At 41.3% G+C, this 19639-nt stretch overlaps 2 pseudogenes; both read left to right on the forward strand.

Annotated features, from left to right (window-relative positions):
• The first annotated feature begins 940 nt into the window (after positions 1–940).
• On the forward strand, positions 941–15495 carry LOC117251293 (uncharacterized; annotated as a pseudogene).
• Positions 15496–15529: 34 nt separating this feature from the next.
• On the forward strand, positions 15530–17739 carry LOC144458290 (uncharacterized; annotated as a pseudogene).
• Positions 17740–19639: the final 1900 nt, after the last annotated feature.

The raw sequence follows: 19639 nt of genomic DNA on the forward strand, positions 1-19639 counted from the left end.
TATGCTATCTGTTCCCTCTTTAAGCCAGTATTAATATAGCTTTTATAAAAATAGGCTTTGAATAACATATTAATTATGAATCATTGATTAGAACTAGCTCCGACAGTCAGTGCATCAGAGAGCGAGAGAGAGTTACCACATTTGTTTTACGGCACCTGAGGAAGATTTCACCCAGCATACCGACACAACTAGAATTCTTTTTTATAAAAATCTCTTTGGATTCTATAGATTGGCGGACTCTTGTGGACTAAAGGAATATAAATAACTTACCTGGTAATCGAGGAATGAATACATATTCGACATTATGACACCTTCAGAAGTAGGGAGTCACCACTTTTTTTAGTTTCTCTTGTTTATCATGCTGGTAAATCTGAATGCATTACTGTATTCATTGGTGCTCATGGTTTCAGTAAAAATGAACTGAACAATTGAACATAACTGAGCTAACAACATGTAGCTGTCACAGGTGTGATCAGAACTCACATGCAGCACCACAGACAAGAAGGACAGTTCATAATGGCCTTTAATAAGCCTCGTGGTGATGTTGTGGTGCACATACAAAGGCAGAATGTGCAGCCATGCAAGGAGGTAATCCACAGCACAGGAATACACATGCAGCAGAACAGGTAAACTCAAAATGTAGAACTGACTGGCAGTCTCTCCACTCAGTCATGGGGAACAGGCAAACAGAAACCAGGAAGGTGAAAGTGGAGCTCTTGGTTGGGGATAGAAGGCTGAGTGGGTTACCGGGGACCAGTTGAAGCAGGAGAGTCAGAGGCAGGCTGGCAACGGGAAAGCAGTCTGGGAACACCCACTGGAAAGTCTTGCATTGAATGACAAAGAACAATCTGGCAAGGAGAGTCTGTGAGGCAAGGGTTGTCTTTATACAAGCAGGAGGTAATGTGCCACAGGTGAGAGCAGTTGGCTTGATCAGGTGGGTATGGTGGACTGGCAGAAGTGGGAGATGTGTGGACAGGTGATAGACTGGCAGGTAGGTGTGGTGGAGAGGCAGAGTTAGTGGAAAATTACTGGGTTAATTGAGAGAGCGGCATGTATGGCAGGTGGACAGTGCCCACTGTGACAGTTCCATGTCCATGTTGACAAAAGTTTAAACATTTGTATTTGTATGTGCGATCTAAGCAGCTAATTAATATTAGCTCAAGTGGGTAGTTTTATATATTCAAAGACATTCTAGGCTATAAAAATGAACTACTTGGCAACCCAGACTAGGTGTCTAATTGAGACAGTCCTTTATTTGTCAAAATGTGTGGCCACACCTGGCTAGTAAAAGGGACAATGCTTTTAACATAAGTTTTACGGTATTACAGGGAAATTCTTGGGGAAATGCTGGCAAAATCCTGGCAAAAAAGTAGGAAGACAAAAGCCTTCAGAAGCTTTCTGCTGCAAAAAGAATGCTTTATTTATTTTTGTTTTATCAACATACATATACAGGTTTATGCAAACAGTGATCTCCCACAGCCATTATGGGAAAAAATGATGTGATCACAGTGAAATACCACCTATGCATGGCACTTAAGGTAAAGGTAACGGTTTCTGCTGCTGAAAGAATGCTCTTGCTATTTTATTTTAGTACAATTCTAAACAGAACCTGACCTTTGGCAGCCATCCAGGGGAGGTCTGTTTTTAAAGGGTTAATACATTCAGACAATGAAGTAAGAATGAAAATACTGTACATATAATGAAATGTCTTTAAGACAATCCGTGTATCATTCGTTATTCGTTTTTCAAAATAAAACCAAATATGAAAAAACAAAATAATGACTTGTTTTTTCAATATGTGTTTCCAGAACCAAAATGAAAAAACGGATAACGACTCGTTTTCCGATTTCCGATTTTCTGTTTAAAAGGAAAATGGAAAAAATGGATAACGGGCCTTTCATGCACTTTCAATATTTTCATCTCTCCGGAAGGCAAGTTTTTTTCTTTTGCAAGCACTGGTTTCTTGTCGGACCGATCAGAGTAACAACTACATCCGGTTCATGGAAGCTAACGCTTTGGCTAACAATCGCTGCATGTGGATGCTGCAAATTTGGAGAAATTGTTCAATATGAGGTAAGTTGTGCTAAGGCAACAATACATGCCAGCTTACTGTTTGCTTCTACAGCTGACATATTGGAACAGACTTCATGTGGCGAGTAATTTCTATGTTATATGAAGATTTATGTTTGTTGCGACTCACGAATTCGCCACATTCAGCCGTAACGGCAGCATAGAAATAATACTGTATTTAGGTGGATTTCAGCACTCACATGCATTTTCTTTGGGAAATACAACTCTAGTTAATTTCTATAAACATTATAAAAGTAGCATGCTGGGATATAAATGCATTGTTTGTACTTTTCCACAACACAGAACAAAATGAATGCATCAGTGTTCTATGGGAAGCGACCAGGTAGACTTCAAACCAGGGTTCCACCAGTCGAAAGTGACGACAGCTGTCTTGACAGCGGGGATAGTGATGAAGACTACACTCCTACACCACGTCGGCACTATCCATGAAGCTACCAATGCCCCTATTGCTGCCGGTTTCATCACCTGGTCAGGAGTGTAGTCTGTACGCAGCATGCACAGACCCCATGCACAGAGGCACCGCCTCGCCGCGGTCGCAGGCTCAATCCCAGCCTGCGGCCCGTGTCATTCCCCCATTCTCTATTTCCCCACTTCATGCTGTCCTAAAGCAACAGGCCAAATAGATAATCTTATTTAAAAAAAAAACAACAAAAACAGCAGTAATATTGCTATAATTTCGTGTAGAGTTTCAGCTTTTTGCGGTTTACACATGGCCATGTTTGTGAATGTAACCATGTGTACAAGATGTGTATATAATATAGATAAAAATGTCTGCACTCTTATACAGTGATTTCTTTTTTCTATACCAGGTGATGAAAGCAGCAGTAGGCTAGTACTGACAACAGGAGCAGCAATGATGAAGACTGTGATGGAAATCACGATGCTCTTCCTATCACCAGTGTTCTAAGTGAAAAGCTTGAGCTCTGTTTCACATTGGATTATAATAGTTGGTGTTATAGTCAGGACATTGAAAATAATTGTGTGGCATCAATAAAATCTACATACCTGAGATGGGAAAATGTGTTTTAATTTATTATTTTTTTAACCATTTTTTATCCCATTTATTCCTGTTGTTGCTAATTTGTATCATACCTAAATGTATGTCTATTCTATGTATACATCTATAACAACTACTTTTAGTAGTATTGTATTGTCTGAGAATGACTCATTTTAGTAACTATCTACAGTAAAAAAGAAAAAACAAGCAAAGAAACAAACAGAAATCAATTTATACACTGGGCCTAAAAACAACCTGATCTCACAGAAATAAGTGGAATGACCACGACCTCTTAACACTGCATTCCGTGGTGGCAGCACGTAATGGGTTGAAATTACGTACCGGTACCATGGAAACAATGCCAATGTAAAGTCAATTAGGATCCATTGTCGTGGTGTCCACACGGATTCCCTGATTCAATAACGTCCTGTATATACACAAAAACACTAAAGTGTTCTTGCAAATATATTCCACTGTTATAATTTCTCACCAATAATAATAACAATAATAATAATAATAACATGATAGTTCGACTGTACTAGATATTTGATATAGGTCTATTCAAATATAGATCTATAAAATATAGACCTATAAATTTTCAAAATACCCTCCCCATTGTTAGTTTGTCGCAGGCAAACGAAATTTGGTACACACATGTATCATACCCAGATGCACAAAAAAGTCTCTTGACGTCATGGTAAAATCCCAACAGGAAGTTGGACATTTTGTTTTGAATTTTTTTGTTACGGCGATTTCCACAACTTACATTTGAATGAACTTGTCCTAGAGATTTCATCTTATCGACTTCAAAGTTGGTACAGATCATCCTGAGAATATGCTGATCAAAAGTTATTAAAAGCTTTTCTCTATGTCAAGGGGCGTGGCCGCTAGGACGTGACAAATTTTGGCGACTTTTCGTTTTCTTGCCATCGAATTTCGAACGGCTCTCCCGCCCACATACTTGATCTCAGCAGCTTCAAACTTGCTGGACATGATAATGGCTCCGCCCTGAACGGCCAGATATATTAATATCCCACCTTACTCAAAGCGCCCCCCGGTGGTAACAGGAAGTGACCAGTTTTTACTTTAACATGTACTGATGACACAAACTTGACCGCATCAATTTCATTCCACTTCTAATGCATGCAGAACAAGTTGGTAAAGCTACCTTATGAACGCTGTGAAGCTACGTCTAAAGGTGTCCATGTGGCGGCGTGGCGACTATCGATCCCTCTCCACTAAATACGTTTGGCTTTTTTATGGCTTCAACGACCTCATCTCCTCATGAAAATTGATACACAGGTCAAGAATAGCGAGCTCTTACATCTGATAGGGGCGTCGCCCATGGGGGGGACAAAATGCCTCTATAGCGCCCCCTAGAAATTTTCAAAAACCCCTCCCCATAGGGGTTTTTTTGGAGCTTGAACATGAAAATTGGTACACATGTGTATGTTGTCCAGACGCACATAAAAGTCTCTGGCACCAATGGTCTACTCCAAACAGGAAGTCGGCCATTTTGATTTTGACTTGTCATTTTGGCGTGATTTCCAAATGTTGTATTTTAACGAACTTGTCCTAGGGATTTCATCCAATCGACTTCAGATTTTTTACAGATCATCCAGAGACCATGCTGATTAAAAGTTGCGCTCTGCATGTCTGTAGGTCAAAGGGCGTGGCTGCTATGGTGCTGCCATTTTTGATCCATCGCCATGCATATTCAAGCAGCTCTCTCTCCCACATAATTCATCCAAACTGCTTCAAAATTTCTGTACATGATAAGAGCCCACCCTCAACACCTCCATATGCTCGAAGGCAATCTTGCTCATGGCACCCCTTGTATAAACAGGAAATGCCATCTTTTACACTGACAAACACCAGCCTCAAGCTCCTGACCTGATCAACTCCATTTTGTGGTCACATGACGATCAAGTTGATGAATCTCCACAGTGACACACGTGTCCTGTCATGTTGCAGGCTGCCATGGAGGCAGTGGCGACTTTTCATCCTTCGCCACGGAACATCAACTTGGTATAAATCCTTCATGCATTGTCCGATTTGTTCGATATTTCACATGTGTGATGAGGGTCCACCCCTGAATGCACCTGCCCACATCTGGTTACGCTCGTAGCGCCACCTAGTGGATGAACGAAACATTGCGTTTTTTTCGCTCCTGCCAGGTTTTTTCTCGCTTCACGCCACAGCCCCCATGGCTGCTTGCAGCTTTAATTATTATTATTATTAGGGCCCGAGCGATGACGAAGTCGTCCGTGAGGATCCTATTGTAATCGCGCTGTTTATTGTTATCGTTATTATTATTATTATTATTATTATTAGTGGGCCAAGCCAGAGCGGCCGAGGGAACGCTTATGCAAGCAGACGCGTTTCCTAGGATCAGCGGTGCTAGGAACCCTATTTTTTTTATAAAGATTTTTATTTTTATTCTTCCGTAGGTAAAAGTGGTGCTGCAGGCTAAACCGTGCAAGGGAGGGCGGTGCAATTTGGAGGGATGGTCCAGACCCCTGCACGTACCTCAGACGCAAAAAATTATGTATATCTGCCTGCAGAGGGCGCTATAACCTAGGCAAATGCGTTTTTGCCTATAGCTCCCACACCGTATGTCGCACATTCAAAAATCTTGTATCCCCAGCTTCCCTGAAAAGAGCTGAATCACTTTGCCATAGGCCACGCCCACTTGCGCCTAGGAAGTTTTTTTGCAAAATCGTGAAAACTGGAAAACCTACTTTTTCAAACTTCTCCTTGGGATTTTGTCCAATCTGCGTGAAACTTGAGATATTCTACTGGACCTGATCTAAAGTTATCAAAATAATTTTATTCTGTCAAAAAATGCGGAAATTATTGACAAATAAACTTCTACAGCTAGCTATAAAAATGCAAACTGTTGGATATCTCGGTCAAACTAAATGCTATTAACACCAAATTTGAGATCATTGGTTGGCATAAGACTGTGAGGGTATGAGTCGAATTTGGCGAATTTTGGCAACTAGGGGGCACTACAAATATGGTAAGTTTATATCTCTTGAACGGCTGCACCGATTTCTACAAAATTCGGTTGGTATGATGTAGGGCCAATTCTGAGGTCATATCTTGAAGGTGCTCATGACTGGTCAATGTGGGTGTGGCTTATTACAAGATAAACAGCAAACATTAATTTCAGCCAAACTATTATACTGAGAGCTTTGAAATTTTAAGGGTACATATAGAATAGGACACAGATCTTCTGTACCAAAAATTGCACATGTACTCCACTAGGTGGCGCTAAACCGGATGCAAATGCGTTTTTGCCTGCAACTTACACACTTTAAATGACACTTTCACAAACATTATATCCATGTGTTCCCTGGATAGACCTGGGTTTTCTGACACAGGCCCCGCCCACTTCTGCTGCACATTCTCTTTGCTAATTCGTCACATGTCCAAAACCTACTTTTTCGAACTCCTCCTACATTTTAAGTGCCACCTGCCTGAAACTTTGCACATAGAATCTCCAGATGTGTCACATGAAAAGTTATCAAAAGAATTTTGGCACTCCAAAAAATGCGCTTGTTACAACCAAACAATCTTTTTTGCTAGCTAAAAAACACACATTGTTTCATATTTCGCTCAAAGTAGATGCTTTCAGCATCAAACTTAAGTCACTCGTTCCCGAGGTCATCCAGAGGCTTTGTGCCAAATTCGTCACAAATCGGTCTATAGGTGGCACTATAACGAATGCAAAGGCAGTTTTGCCTGTAACTTCCACATTTTAAATGACACATTCATAAACATGCGCTTGCTCAGAGCCCGTCGTCCTTCGGGGACAACTTCCATGGGCTCCGCGGGACGTGGGGACCGAGTCGCACGGGGGGGCTTGGCCCCCCTTATTATTATTCTGTGCATATAATCCCCAATTTGGCCCCTTTCCCAAATTCAAAAACTCACCAAATATGGCACACGCTTTAGGTCTGGCAAAAAATTTTATAATCTATTGTCGTCCTGAATTTCCACCACTAGGTGGCACTATGATCAAGGACAGTGCGTTTTGGGTCATAACTCCCATATACTTTGTCGCACATTCAAAAACCTTATATCCATGCGTTCAGTGAATTGTGCTGAATCTTGTGATATAGGCCATGCCCATTTCCGCCTGCCGTTTTTTTCCCGCAAATTCGCAAAATGTCGCAAACCTACTTTTTCGAACCCCTTCCAGGCAATTTCACCGATTGGCATGAAACTTTGCACACAGCATCTGTGGACCCTCCCGACAAAAAGTTATTAAAAGAATTTTGATATTCCAAACAATACTCAAGTTATTAAATAACAACTTCCTGCAGATTTCGTTGTAAACAGGAAGTGCTGCATATCTCCACATTGGTGTATCTGAATGACATGAAACTCAGTTTACTACTTCCCCATGAGCCCCTGAGGCTCTGTGCAAAATGTCAGGCAATGACCACAAGGTGGCGCTCTTTAAATTGAAGTATTTTATATCTCAACATTGGTTGGGCGGATTAACACGAAACTTGGTAAAATTATTGTCAATTCCCTCCTGAGGATATCTGATGAAGGACTAACCAATCCGCCACTAGGTGGCGCTCTGGTGGCCGTCTAATTTAATATTTGGCACTGTGCCAACACTATAACACTCATGGAAATAAAATTGATAGGGGTGGTATAGACTGGCTCCTGTAACTCACACACCAAAAATGACCAGCAGTTGGCGCTATTTTCAATGCAAAACCGTTTTTGGCTAATAACTCCCACATAATATGTCCCACATTGTTAAACCTTCTATTTACGTGTTCTCTGAATTCAGCTGAATTGTGTGGTGTAAGCCATGCCCACTTTCGCGGTAACTTTCCATTCGCTAAATCGCGACAAATGAAAAACGTACTTTTTCAAACTCCTCCTAGGTGATTTGACTGATTTGCACCAAACTTTGCATGAAGCATCTGTGGACCCTTCTGACAATTATTATTATTAAAAGAATTTTGATAGTCCAAAAAACGCCCAAAATATAAAACAACAAATTCCTGCACATTGTTTTCAAAACAGACAGTCTTTCATATCTTGACCAAATACAGTCGGATTACCACAACACTTTCGCTAATTGTGTTCCATGGCCCGATGAGGGTTTGTGCAAAATTCGGTGCAAATCAGCCAATAGATGGCACTCATGGTGTCTCTAGCTCAAAGTATGAGGGACAAGAAGAGGTTGAAAGTTGATGAGTTTTGAAGAGGATTTGAAGATTTTCCAATTGACTTCCATTCACACTAATTAGATTGCCACCAGTCAACTTTTAAAGAGTCAGAAGACCTTGAACGCATTAACTGTACATAATTATCTATCTTTATCTTTATTTCGGCCATGACCAATATTCTTTTGTTTATGAACACTGGTAGATAACTATCTTGCCACCAGGTGGTCTTTGGCTGCTCCTGACGCTACCGTCATAAAAACAAGAGACGAAGAAATATCTGATTGGTCGAAGGACCAAACTGAACAGGTGATATCAACATCTGTGATCAACAACATACACACAGTTATTTATATCACAAAACGAATGAATAATCATGGTGGATTTACTGAACAGAGTTCCAGAAAAAACACAGCACTTAATAGCTTATTTATCTTTATTTCGGCCATGATGATTATTATTTTATTACCAGTTGGTCTTTGGCTGCTCGAAGAAATCTGCGCTGACTGAAACACTGCATTTAACGGCTGGATTAAAAAACCTTCTGTGAAGGATATAATTGCCCACATTGCCCACCATAGATCGCCAAACGGGTAAGTTTCTGATTGTAATTTCTCCCTATTATGTTTTGTTGTGTGTGTTTAAAGATGTTAAAACAACATATTAATGCAACTGCTATGTTTCCTGCCTTTTTTGGATAATTTGGGAACATAGAGCCTATTTTGTGTAAGCGGGGAACATAGAACCTTTTTTGCAGGGTTAAATGGGGACATCACAACCCAGGCAACATAGAACCCGGGAAACATAGGGATGACCATAGACATATATACATAGACGCCGCATCGAGTGCCTGAGCGCGTCCTCGCCAACTGCTATGTTGGATGGGTCTCGCTTCGCCTCCACAGTACATTCACTTCTATTGAGGAAGGATCTGTATGCACAAGTAAAATAGAATAACTCACTGAATTTTCAACAAATTTTCATAAGGTTTGGTTTGTTACAAACGGCACACATGTAGTTATGACACAGGATGCGTTCGTACATTAAAAATGCGGGATGCATTCATGCTTGCATTCAATGCGGCGTCTATGTATATATGTCTATGGGGATGACCCCCCCCCCCCAAAACGTCATTTCCTGAACGTGAAAATATATATTTTTCCAGCGGATGTCTTAGTTACAACATGATTGAGCTAACCAGAGTAGTTTCATGTCATATCCTACACCAGTAGGCTTTTAACAGATGACGTACTGATGTTAGCTTTGTTGCTGCTGTTAGGTTTCGCTATTAACGTTAGCTGTCCCTCAGCTGCATCATCTGCCACCATTAATGCTAGTTTTTAGACATCGTGATTTCCCAAAACTGAATAAATGTCACACATAGCAACACAAAACTGCTTTGCTAGCTCAGTATTGTTGCAACTAAGATATCCGCTGGACAAAATGTTTTTTTACGGACCGTTTATTGAGTTAACGTTACTTAGCGAGCAGTTAGCGTAGCGGCAAGGTAGTCGCCATTGTTCTCTGACTCGGCCAGAGAGTGATGTGTTTGGAGGGGGGAGTGGGGGGTTGTCGAACGGAGCATTTCCCTCTAGCAAGAACGAAATATGCGGACAGATTCACGGCGTAATTAACCGTAAAACACGTAAATAACTTAGTGTATAAGTAGTGGCGTATAACACTCATTTATACTTGAGTCCTGTAGGAAATGAGTATCCAATTGAAATCATCTTCTCATGTTTAATGTGTGAAAATGAATTACATTTGTCCAATGCTCTGTGATATAGCCTACTGTGTTTAACAAAGCATGTTCCAATGCAATTAAAGCTTTGTGTTTGTGGACATAATTGATTTAATAATCAAGTAGACAGTATTTGAAGAAGTTAGAATGCAGTGTGGTTGTGAAACTGTTTGGCATCAAAAAAGTGTATGATGTGTGTGTGTGTGTGTGTGTGTGAGGTCAGCTGTTGTCAGTGAAATATCAGTTTGATTTTGATATGCTTAATAACTGAGTCTTTATACTTTTAGATGCCCCGTGGCAAGTCCTACCATCGCCCTGATGCAGCTAAGAAGAGGATGGCGGAGCGACGGACTGAAGTGCTTGCACCTCATTTGGCCTCCAGTGACACTGGTGCATGTACGTCATATGTCGTTTTGAAATCAACTTTTCATGTATATCCTTGATGTATGACTGAGTTAAACTACCAACTTTGAGTATTTTTATAGTCTTGAAAAGTTCACGTATTGTGTTGAGGTGTTCGAAGTTTGGATTTGGTCTTATTATGTTAAATTTTTTTTATGTTCATCAACAGGTTGTGGCACAGGGTGGCACCACAAAGTGCACAAATGGCCAATTTATGCTCACAGTGGGCGACAGCATAAATTGGTCATTCCAGTTGAGGTCCCAGGCAAGAAGGTATGTACAATTCCTACAGATTTCACTGATGATTAGAAGTTTTTTTAAAAAATCCTGTCTTTTGTTCCAGCTTGTTCTTCTTGTAGGGGCGTCGCATCTGCGCTCTGTTGCAGATGGGATTGTGCTGATGCCAGAGGATTGCTACACCTTTGGCGTCATGTCCACTCCAGGGGTGTGTGCTGACCAGCTCAGGACTGAGGTTGAACATGCTGTTCTTCTCCGGACCCCTGATGCTGTCTGTGTCATGGCCCCTAGCAACAACCTGATGGCCAGCAAGACACCTGAGCAAGGAGGCATAGCTTTTGGCCAATACCTGGCCACTGTCTGCAGTGTGTGGCCGACTGCACAGGTGGGTTATTCATGTATTCTTTTCAATGAGGCTGATGTGTACAGGTTAATATGATTTTGTAATTAACCATTATTATTTTGTTTAGGTTTTCGTTGCGGACCTTGTCCCACGCTTGACTGTCCCGGGGGACATCCAAGAGTTTTTTCGGCAGGAATTTCACCGCGTGTCAACACGTCTCGGTATGTTTGAAAATAATGACACATGGTTCTAAACACTTATGATGTTTTGTAAGAATTACATGTTTTAAATATAATTTCTAATATTATACCCATTATGGTGTTGCCTTTTAAAATGTGTTTCAAAAACTAACTTTCTTTTCTTGTTTGTTGTTGTTGTTGTTTTTTTTTTTAAGGTGTGAAATATTTTCACAATGCTGACCGCTTCCCCCTGAACAACCACAAACTGTGCTGCCGTGATGGTGTAAGTAGAATCTGTTGTTTTAGTATTGTAATAGAAAATAATTCAACGCGGCATATTTAACAGTAAAAGTCACATTTTTCAAAATATATTTAGATTTCTTTTTTTGTCATTGTTTTGTGTTTGTAGGTGCACCTCAGTGACGACATGGGGATGCCTATCCTCGTGGAGTCGCTGTTGGCTGCCACCAAACAGCACCTGGAGATACCATCACCTAAACCACAGGTGGCGCGCCTGTTGTCTCCCAAGCCTCTGCCAAAGGTGGTTCCACATGTGATTGTGGTAGGGGAGGTCGCAGTTCCACGGGCCCCCGCTCCCGAGTGGACATCTATACAGTCGGGCAGGAAGGTAAGAGGCTGACCTTTGTACATTTGTTTCATGACATTTAAATAAAGTTGTGAATTGCTCAATAATTTTTTTTTTCATTTGTCATTACAGAGGAACCACTCTGAACATGAACATGCCTCTGGTTCATCACAGAAACAAGTGGTTCATCATGTGGTATGTGATCTTTTCATTTAACAATGATAATTACATGACAGTGATAGTATTTGTGGTTCATATAAGAAACACACGTGTTAAATATAATCTACATGTCTGTCATACAGGTGGATGGAACTCTAGTGGCCTTGCGTGAGTGTTTCATTCCACTGAATCCTGTCCGGTTCTCACCTGACATGCTGGTTGCTATGGAAGAAGTCGCTCCATCAGCTCATGGCAACGTATCCACACACAACAAGGTAATTAAGCTGAAAGTGACATCTGATAAATGAGATATTTGCTTTCCCTTGTTCAAACTTGACATAATCTTATATTGTTTGTCTATAAGTGGTTGTTGTCCAAGTATTTGACAATTTCATTCTGTTGTCTTACACTAGACAGTGTTTGTGGAACCTGACTCCAAACCTGTGTCCCTGAAGCACAGACCTGCCAGGAAGCAGGTATGTAATGTTTTAATCCACATTGAAACTTCATTGCAGGTTGAGCAGTTGACCACCAATAAAAATATAGCACGTGTTCACTTCTTGTGAAATGAAGATGAAGTTATGGGTTGTAGTTTGTTGATGAAGTTATTTATGATGGTTATATGTTTTGTATTTGCAGCTGGCAACAACACCAAGAGCTAGGGTGTCTGCCAGTGTCAGGAAGGAAGTGGCAAGGAATAAGGTATGTGCAGATTTGTTAGTTCTTGCAAGTGACGAATGTGAAGCAGTAATTTTTCTGTGTTCAATAGGTAGAGACTTCACAGAACAATATGCTTTCTTTTTTTCTTTCTTTCTGTAGGTCGAGACCTCAACATCCGTGTTGACTGCTTGTCCTGAAGCCTGGGTTTTGGACCAGAAGGCAAGCAAAGTTATTTGAAGGATCCATGCAAGCTTTCTGGTGTTGTGGTTAATGTAGTAGCATGATAGTTGGATGATCATGTCTGTGTATGCCATTGTTAATGTTTTTATTTTTTTGTCTTTCTAATACAGGAGGAGGCGACACCCAACCTTGTGTCGACCTGTGCTGTGTCGGGGACCACTCTTCCTCCATGTGTGGCTACCCATCCTGTTGTTGTGTCTCCTGTCCCTGTGCCTGTCCAGGCTGCTGGCCCAGATGTAACGGTAGTCCACGACACTCAAGCAGCTACGGGGGACACAGCAGGGGCCACTCAAAGGCAACGTATCTGTCCTTTACTTTGCAGGTGCTTGGAGAAAGTGATGAGCTCAGTAGTGTCAGGGAGCAGTCTGCGTACAGCATTGTCACGTTTTGATGTCGATGCTTACGTGTCGTGCAGTATTGTTGCAGCAACTAGGCATAGCATTGCTCCGGTTTGTACGTGGCGTGCAACTGACATTGATGATGTTTGTGACGAGGGTCGTAAGTTGGCAAATACAGTTGGCAGGGGAAATGGTGGGTTCAGACATCAGCAGCTTCATCTGTTTGGTCAGAAGTGGAAGGTGGATGTGGGGGAGGCAGTTTACCGTGACTTTGTTGCATTTGATGATGGGACTGAGTTGTGGGAGGACCTACAGCAGCATGTGTTGAGGGATGGGATGTGTGTGTTGTACCTCCACAGAGCAGTGATCTTGATCATCCAGCACAGTGACTTCTTTGTTGTGGTGGACTGTGGAGAGCGTAATCCTTTGGGGTTGGCGTCCGATATTGGTCGGTCTGCTGTTGTGTTTAACACGTGCTTGAATGACCTCATGATTCACATCCTGAATCTGAAGGAGTCGTTGGGTGCAGAGTGAATTGGTGTCAGTGGCATCTCTGTGGAGCAGTGTGTTGCTGATGGAGAAGGCTGCAGTGGTCCTGTGTTGATGGCTCCACAGGCTCAAACTCATTCCCAAAGTCACGTTTCTGTTCGAGGAAGTTTCCATCAAGGCGACCTAAAGTTTAAATATCCTGGTCTTCAGTGTATGGCAATTAGTTTGGTTGCTCTAGTGAAACACGACAAAGACAGTGTGTTTTCATGGCAAACTGACACACTGGACAAGGTTGTGTACTTAGGTGATGAGCTGTACACATCCCTGAGGGATGGCAAACTGATCACTGCTGGGTCTGCATACCTTTGTGTTCCAGAGTTGCCTCATCAGTATGTCCTTGATGGACAAACATTTGATTTGAAGTTTGGTGTTGACCACATAACTGGAGATGTTGACGGTGTTAAGAGTGAGTTTTTTCCAGCAGGGCTCACCACTCTCTCTGATGGTTTGAGTAAAATGTGCACAAAATACAATACCTGCTTGTTGACAGTGAGTGGCAATACTTGTGCCATCATGAGTAAAGATGGCCAGTATGCTGTGGTTGACTCCCATGCTTGCAGTGCTGATGGGATGGTTGATGGTGCAGGCCAAAGTGTTGTGCTTTATTTCAGCTCTCTCCAGCAAATCTTGCAGCACTTTAGCAAGTTTGCAGGTTTTCTTCAGCAAACTCCTAAGCTTTTTGAGATCTGTGGTGTTAGTGTGAAACACTCAAGTTAATTAAGTACTTTGTCCTTGGGTGCTACTACAGCTGTAGAGTGTACAGAGAGACAGTTTACTGCTCCAACTGAGGACAATCCTGTCGCAACAGTGGTCTGTGCAGTCACTGAGATAGGTGAGAAACAAAAACTCACACTGAAAAATAACACATCTAAGAAGGCAAAGACTTCTCATAATGAAGTAAATTCAGATGTTGTGTTTATTAGGGATGTAGCATGTAAAAACTTACAATTTCATCCACTTTCTAAAAATGTTGCTCTTGCTCTGTGTAAGCAGTTTAACATGGAGTCACAGAGGGTAGATGCCACATCTTCTGCTGTTGGTCCCTTAGGGATTCCTTGTAAGACAGAGAAGATTGTGGGAGATGGCAACTGTTTCTTTAATGCAGTTAGCCAGGCTATTAGTGGTACACAGAAGTACCATAAGAAGATTAGACTTGCAGCAGTGAAGCAGTTACAAAGCAACCCTGTGGTATATCAGAGTATTCTGAGAAACGACTATCCCTCCATATCAGAATACATCAAAAAGTCAAGGATGTGCTTTGTTGGTACTTGGGCCACCGAGTTAGAGATTCAAGCCACAGCTGATTTTTTAGGTGTTAGTGTTTTCACTTATTATAATAATTGCTGGCTTAAATATAGTTGTCAGAATACCAAGCTCTCAAATGAAGGTGTGTTTTTACATAATGTTAACGCTAACCATTATGAGACAGTTGTCTGTGTTCGCCAGCCTGAAACACAGAGCTCTTATGGTTACTGTAAAGATAACACAACTGTTTCAGAAGGCTATAACTTAAGATGCAAAAGTAAAGCTGAAAGTAATGTTTCTGAAGTGAATAAGTCGAATCCTGTTAAACGTGATGTATCAAAATACTTGAAAAAGAAACGTAACTTAAAAATGAAAAAACACTATCAACAAAATATGTTGCATCGTGAAAATGTAAAGACAATTCGTAACCAAAAATATCAACAAAATTCAATACATAGAGACCACAAAAACCATTTGAGCATGAGTAAATACAAACATAATGTTGCACATAAGATGCAAGTGAAGGCCCTTAGTGTAAATAAATACAGAGATAATGTTGCACATAAGATGCAACTGAAGACCCTTAGTGTTAATAAATACAGAGATAATGTTGCACATAAGATGCAAATGAAAGCCCTTAGTGTAAATAAATACAGAGATAATATTGCACATAAGATGCAAGTGAAGGCGTTTAGTGTTCATAAATACAGAGATAATATTGCACATAAGATGCAAGTGAAGGCGTTTAGTGTTCATAAATATAAAGTAAACACTGTACATAAGGAACAGGTCAAAGGCTTCAGCATCGCTAAATATAAGAATAATGTTTTACATAAGAGTAAAATTAGAGAAATGAGTAAAACTAAATATCGGCTTAAAATAAAGATCCATATATCCATAATATCCATAAAGACAATGTAAAGGCTGCAAGCATCAGGAAATATCATCAAAATCCTGATCATAAGAAGCGTGTTGCAGCAGATGTTAAATTGAAAAGGCAACGTAAGAAAGTGAACACACAGCAGTTTGACTTTGTAATGAAGCGGTTTTTAGATAAAGTGGCAGATGGGCCAGAGTTTGTTTGTTGTGTTTGTCATAGGCTTTTGTTTAGACACCAGGTAATACATTGTAAAAGGGATGTTTATAGTAAAACAGGGACTGTAGCCTCAATAGCAGCAAACTGCATATCTGAGAACTACTTACATCAGTGTAATGATTTTTGTGATGTGCCCTGTCAGTTGTTAGACACAGCTCGAGGGAAGCTGTGGATATGCTACAGCTGTCATTATAAAATTAATAGAGGTCAAATGCCACCTGAGTGTTGGGCAAACAATTTAACAGTTCAGGCCATCCCTCCTGAGCTGCTGTGCTTGAATAGTTTAGAACAACATTTGATTGCTCTACACATTCCTTTCATGAAGATGTTAGCTTTGCCCAAAGGGGGGCAAAATGGAGTACATAGTCTAGTGACATGTGTTCCTGCTAACACTCAACAGACCAGTAACTTGTTGCCCCATTCCAACATGGAAGGGTCTTTGTTGCCAGTTAAGTTAAAGCGCAAGTTGACCTATAAAGGTCACTATGAGTATCAATTTGTTGATACTCTGTGCATTAAACGAGCCTTGCAGTATTTAAAGCAAACCAATACTTACTATAAGGACATTGTGTTTAATGAAGCCTGGTTAAATGAGTCAGGATTTGTCAGGAACGCGAAGCTGAAGTTCTTGAGGCAACAGATACCGTAGACAGTGTTGATGCTGATGCTGTTGCAGCTGAAGAGGAGCTTCTACATGATAGACAGCAACATGGTATGTTTCAGGACATGTCTAATGCCTGTTGATATTGGTCAAGAAGTCCTTGACCAATATTTTGATGACATTTTGAATGTAGCTCCAGCAGAAGGTAACAATCCTGTGAAGCTGCTTACTGATAGAACAAATGAAGCAAAGTGTTTCCCTGTGCTTTTTCCACAAGCCAGAAACAGTTATCACGAGCATCGGCTATATCGCTTGACTTTGTCGCGCTACTTTAATAATAGAATTTTGCATGCAGATGGCAGGTTTGGTAACAATGTGGAATATATATTTTTTGCTCAGTACATGTCTGAGGTTGAACAGGTTGTGTCAAATGTATCCATCCCTTTACGTAAACATAAAGGAGGACAAAGATCCTACAAAGTTTCAGATATTCTGAACAATGCAGAATCTTTGAAGCAGTTGTTTGATTTTGATGATGGTTATCGCTTCCTGAAGCCTATTCAAGGAACTCTGCCGTACTGGAAGGCCGCCCAACGTGACCTTCTGTCATGTGTGCGTCAGCTTGGCATTCCCACATGGTTTTGCTCTTTTAGCTCAGCAGATATGCGTTGGGGCAATCTGCTGTCTAGTATTATGAAGCAGGAAGGTAGATCAGCCACTGTAGAGGCCTTGCAATGGGCTGATAGATGTGATTTGTTGCGCCGCAATCCTATCACTGCTGCTCGCATGTTTGACTATAGGTGGCATTGTTTCCTTAGGAATGTGCTCATGTCTCCAGCTCAACCCATTAGTAAAATTAAAGATTACTTTTACAGGGTTGAGTTTCAGCAGCGAGGTTCTCCTCATGTCCATTGTCTCTTTTGGATAGAAAATGCTCCACTAATAGATAAGAATCTGGATGAGGAGGTTGTTGACTTTATTGACAAGTATATCTCTTGTGAACTACCATCATCAGATGAGGAGGTGTTAGACATTGTTACTACTGTTCAACAACATTCGAAACGACATTCAAAGACGTAACTGATGTACTGACGTATTGCGGTAAGCGAGTTGTGTCATTTCCGGTGTTTCTGTGACAGCGTCTCTGTACTGCTCTGGTGAATTCTGCTAGCCTGCTTTCTCACTTCAGTTGCTTTAACGTCTACTTCAAGTCTTAACCCACAGTGGTTCTGTTTAAGCACTTATAGTTCTCCTCCTTTCTACGACTTTCTCGCTAATCTCTTAGCTGTTGTTTGCACGTTACTAGCCTTGGTAGCTACATTAGCTTTACAGTTAGCGATGGCTTCTCCTTCTGCTCTTTCTTGCTCGGTGTGCCAAATGTTCAGTTATGCCTCTGCCTCCTTTAGCGACAGTGGTAATTGTAATAAGTGTAACTTATTTGCTGCGTTGGAGGCGAGGCTTAGTGAATTAGAAGTGCGGCTCCACACCATGGAAAACCATTCAGTAGCTGCGGTAGTTAGCCAGCCCCCTGTAGCCGGTGCGGAGCCACATAGCATAGCCTTAGCCTCTGCTAACTGTCCTCCGGCAACTCCCGTGCAGCCGGGAGGCTGGGTAACTGTTCGTGAGAGGCGCAGCTCCAAGCCGAAGCCCACGGCTCACCACCAGCCTGTTCACGTTTCCAACCGCTTTTCCCCACTCAGCGACACACCCGCTGAGGATAAAACTCTGGTTATTGGCAGCTCTATTCTGAGGAACGTGAAGTTAGCAACACCAGCGGCCATAGTCAAATGTATCCCTGGGGCCAGAGCAGGCGACATTGAGTCAAATTTAAAACTGCTGGCTAAAGCTAAACGTAGATTCAGTAAGATTGTTATTCACGTCGGCGGCAATGACACCCGGTTACGCCAATCAGAGGTCACTAAAATTAATATTGCCTCGGTGTGTGAATATGCAAAAATGATGTCGGACTCCATAGTTTTCTCTGGACCCCTCCCAAATCTGACCAGTGATGACATGTTTAGCCGCATGTCATCATTTAATCGCTGGCTGTCCAGGTGGTGTCCAGCAAACGATGTGGGTTTCGTTAATAATTGGCAAACTTTCTGGGGAAAACCTGGTCTTATTAGGAGAGACGGCATTCATCCCACTTTGGATGGAGCTGCTCTCATTTCTAGGAACCTGGCAAACTTTATTAGTAAATCAAATCCCTGACAACCCAGAGTTGAGACCAGGACTCGGAGACACAGTCCTATACGCCTCTCTGAGCTTCTAGTTCAGTTACCCAGCCATAGTTTTCATAGTTTTATACAAACGGTGTCTGTCCCCCAACCACCTAAATTATTTAAATCTAAAATTAATCAAAGAGGAGTTGTGCATAACAACCTCATAAAAATTAAAACCTCTTCTGTGACAGAAAGACAAAACAGGAGAATTAAATGCGGACTGTTAAATATCAGGTCTCTATCGTCTAAAGCAGTGTTAGTAAACGAATTAATATCAGATAATCATATTGATCTACTCAGTCTCACAGAAACCTGGCTGTGTCAAGATGAATATGTCAGTCTCAATGAATCCACTCCTCCCAGTCATAATAATACCCACATTCCTCGAGGCAGCGGCCGAGGAGGGGGAGTTGCAGCCATTTTTAACTCTAGTCTGTTAATCAGCCCTAAACCTAAACTAGATTATAATTCATTTGAAAGCCTCGTTCTTAGTCTTTTACATCCGACCTGGAAAACCTTGCAGCCACTTTTATTTGTTATAGTGTACCGTGCTCCTGGCCCGTATTCTGAATTTGTATCTGAATTCTCAGAGTTTTTATCCAGTTTAGTTCTTAAATCAGATAAAGTTATTATTGTAGGCGATTTTAACATTCATGTCGACGTTGATAATGACTCCCTGGCTACCGCATTTATCTCATTATTAGACTCCATTGGCTTCAGTCAGGGTGTACATGAACCCACTCATTGTTTTAACCATA

This window comes from Epinephelus lanceolatus, chromosome 3 (genome assembly GCF_041903045.1).
Source record: "Epinephelus lanceolatus isolate andai-2023 chromosome 3, ASM4190304v1, whole genome shotgun sequence".
Taxonomy (NCBI): Eukaryota; Metazoa; Chordata; class Actinopteri; order Perciformes; family Serranidae; genus Epinephelus; species Epinephelus lanceolatus.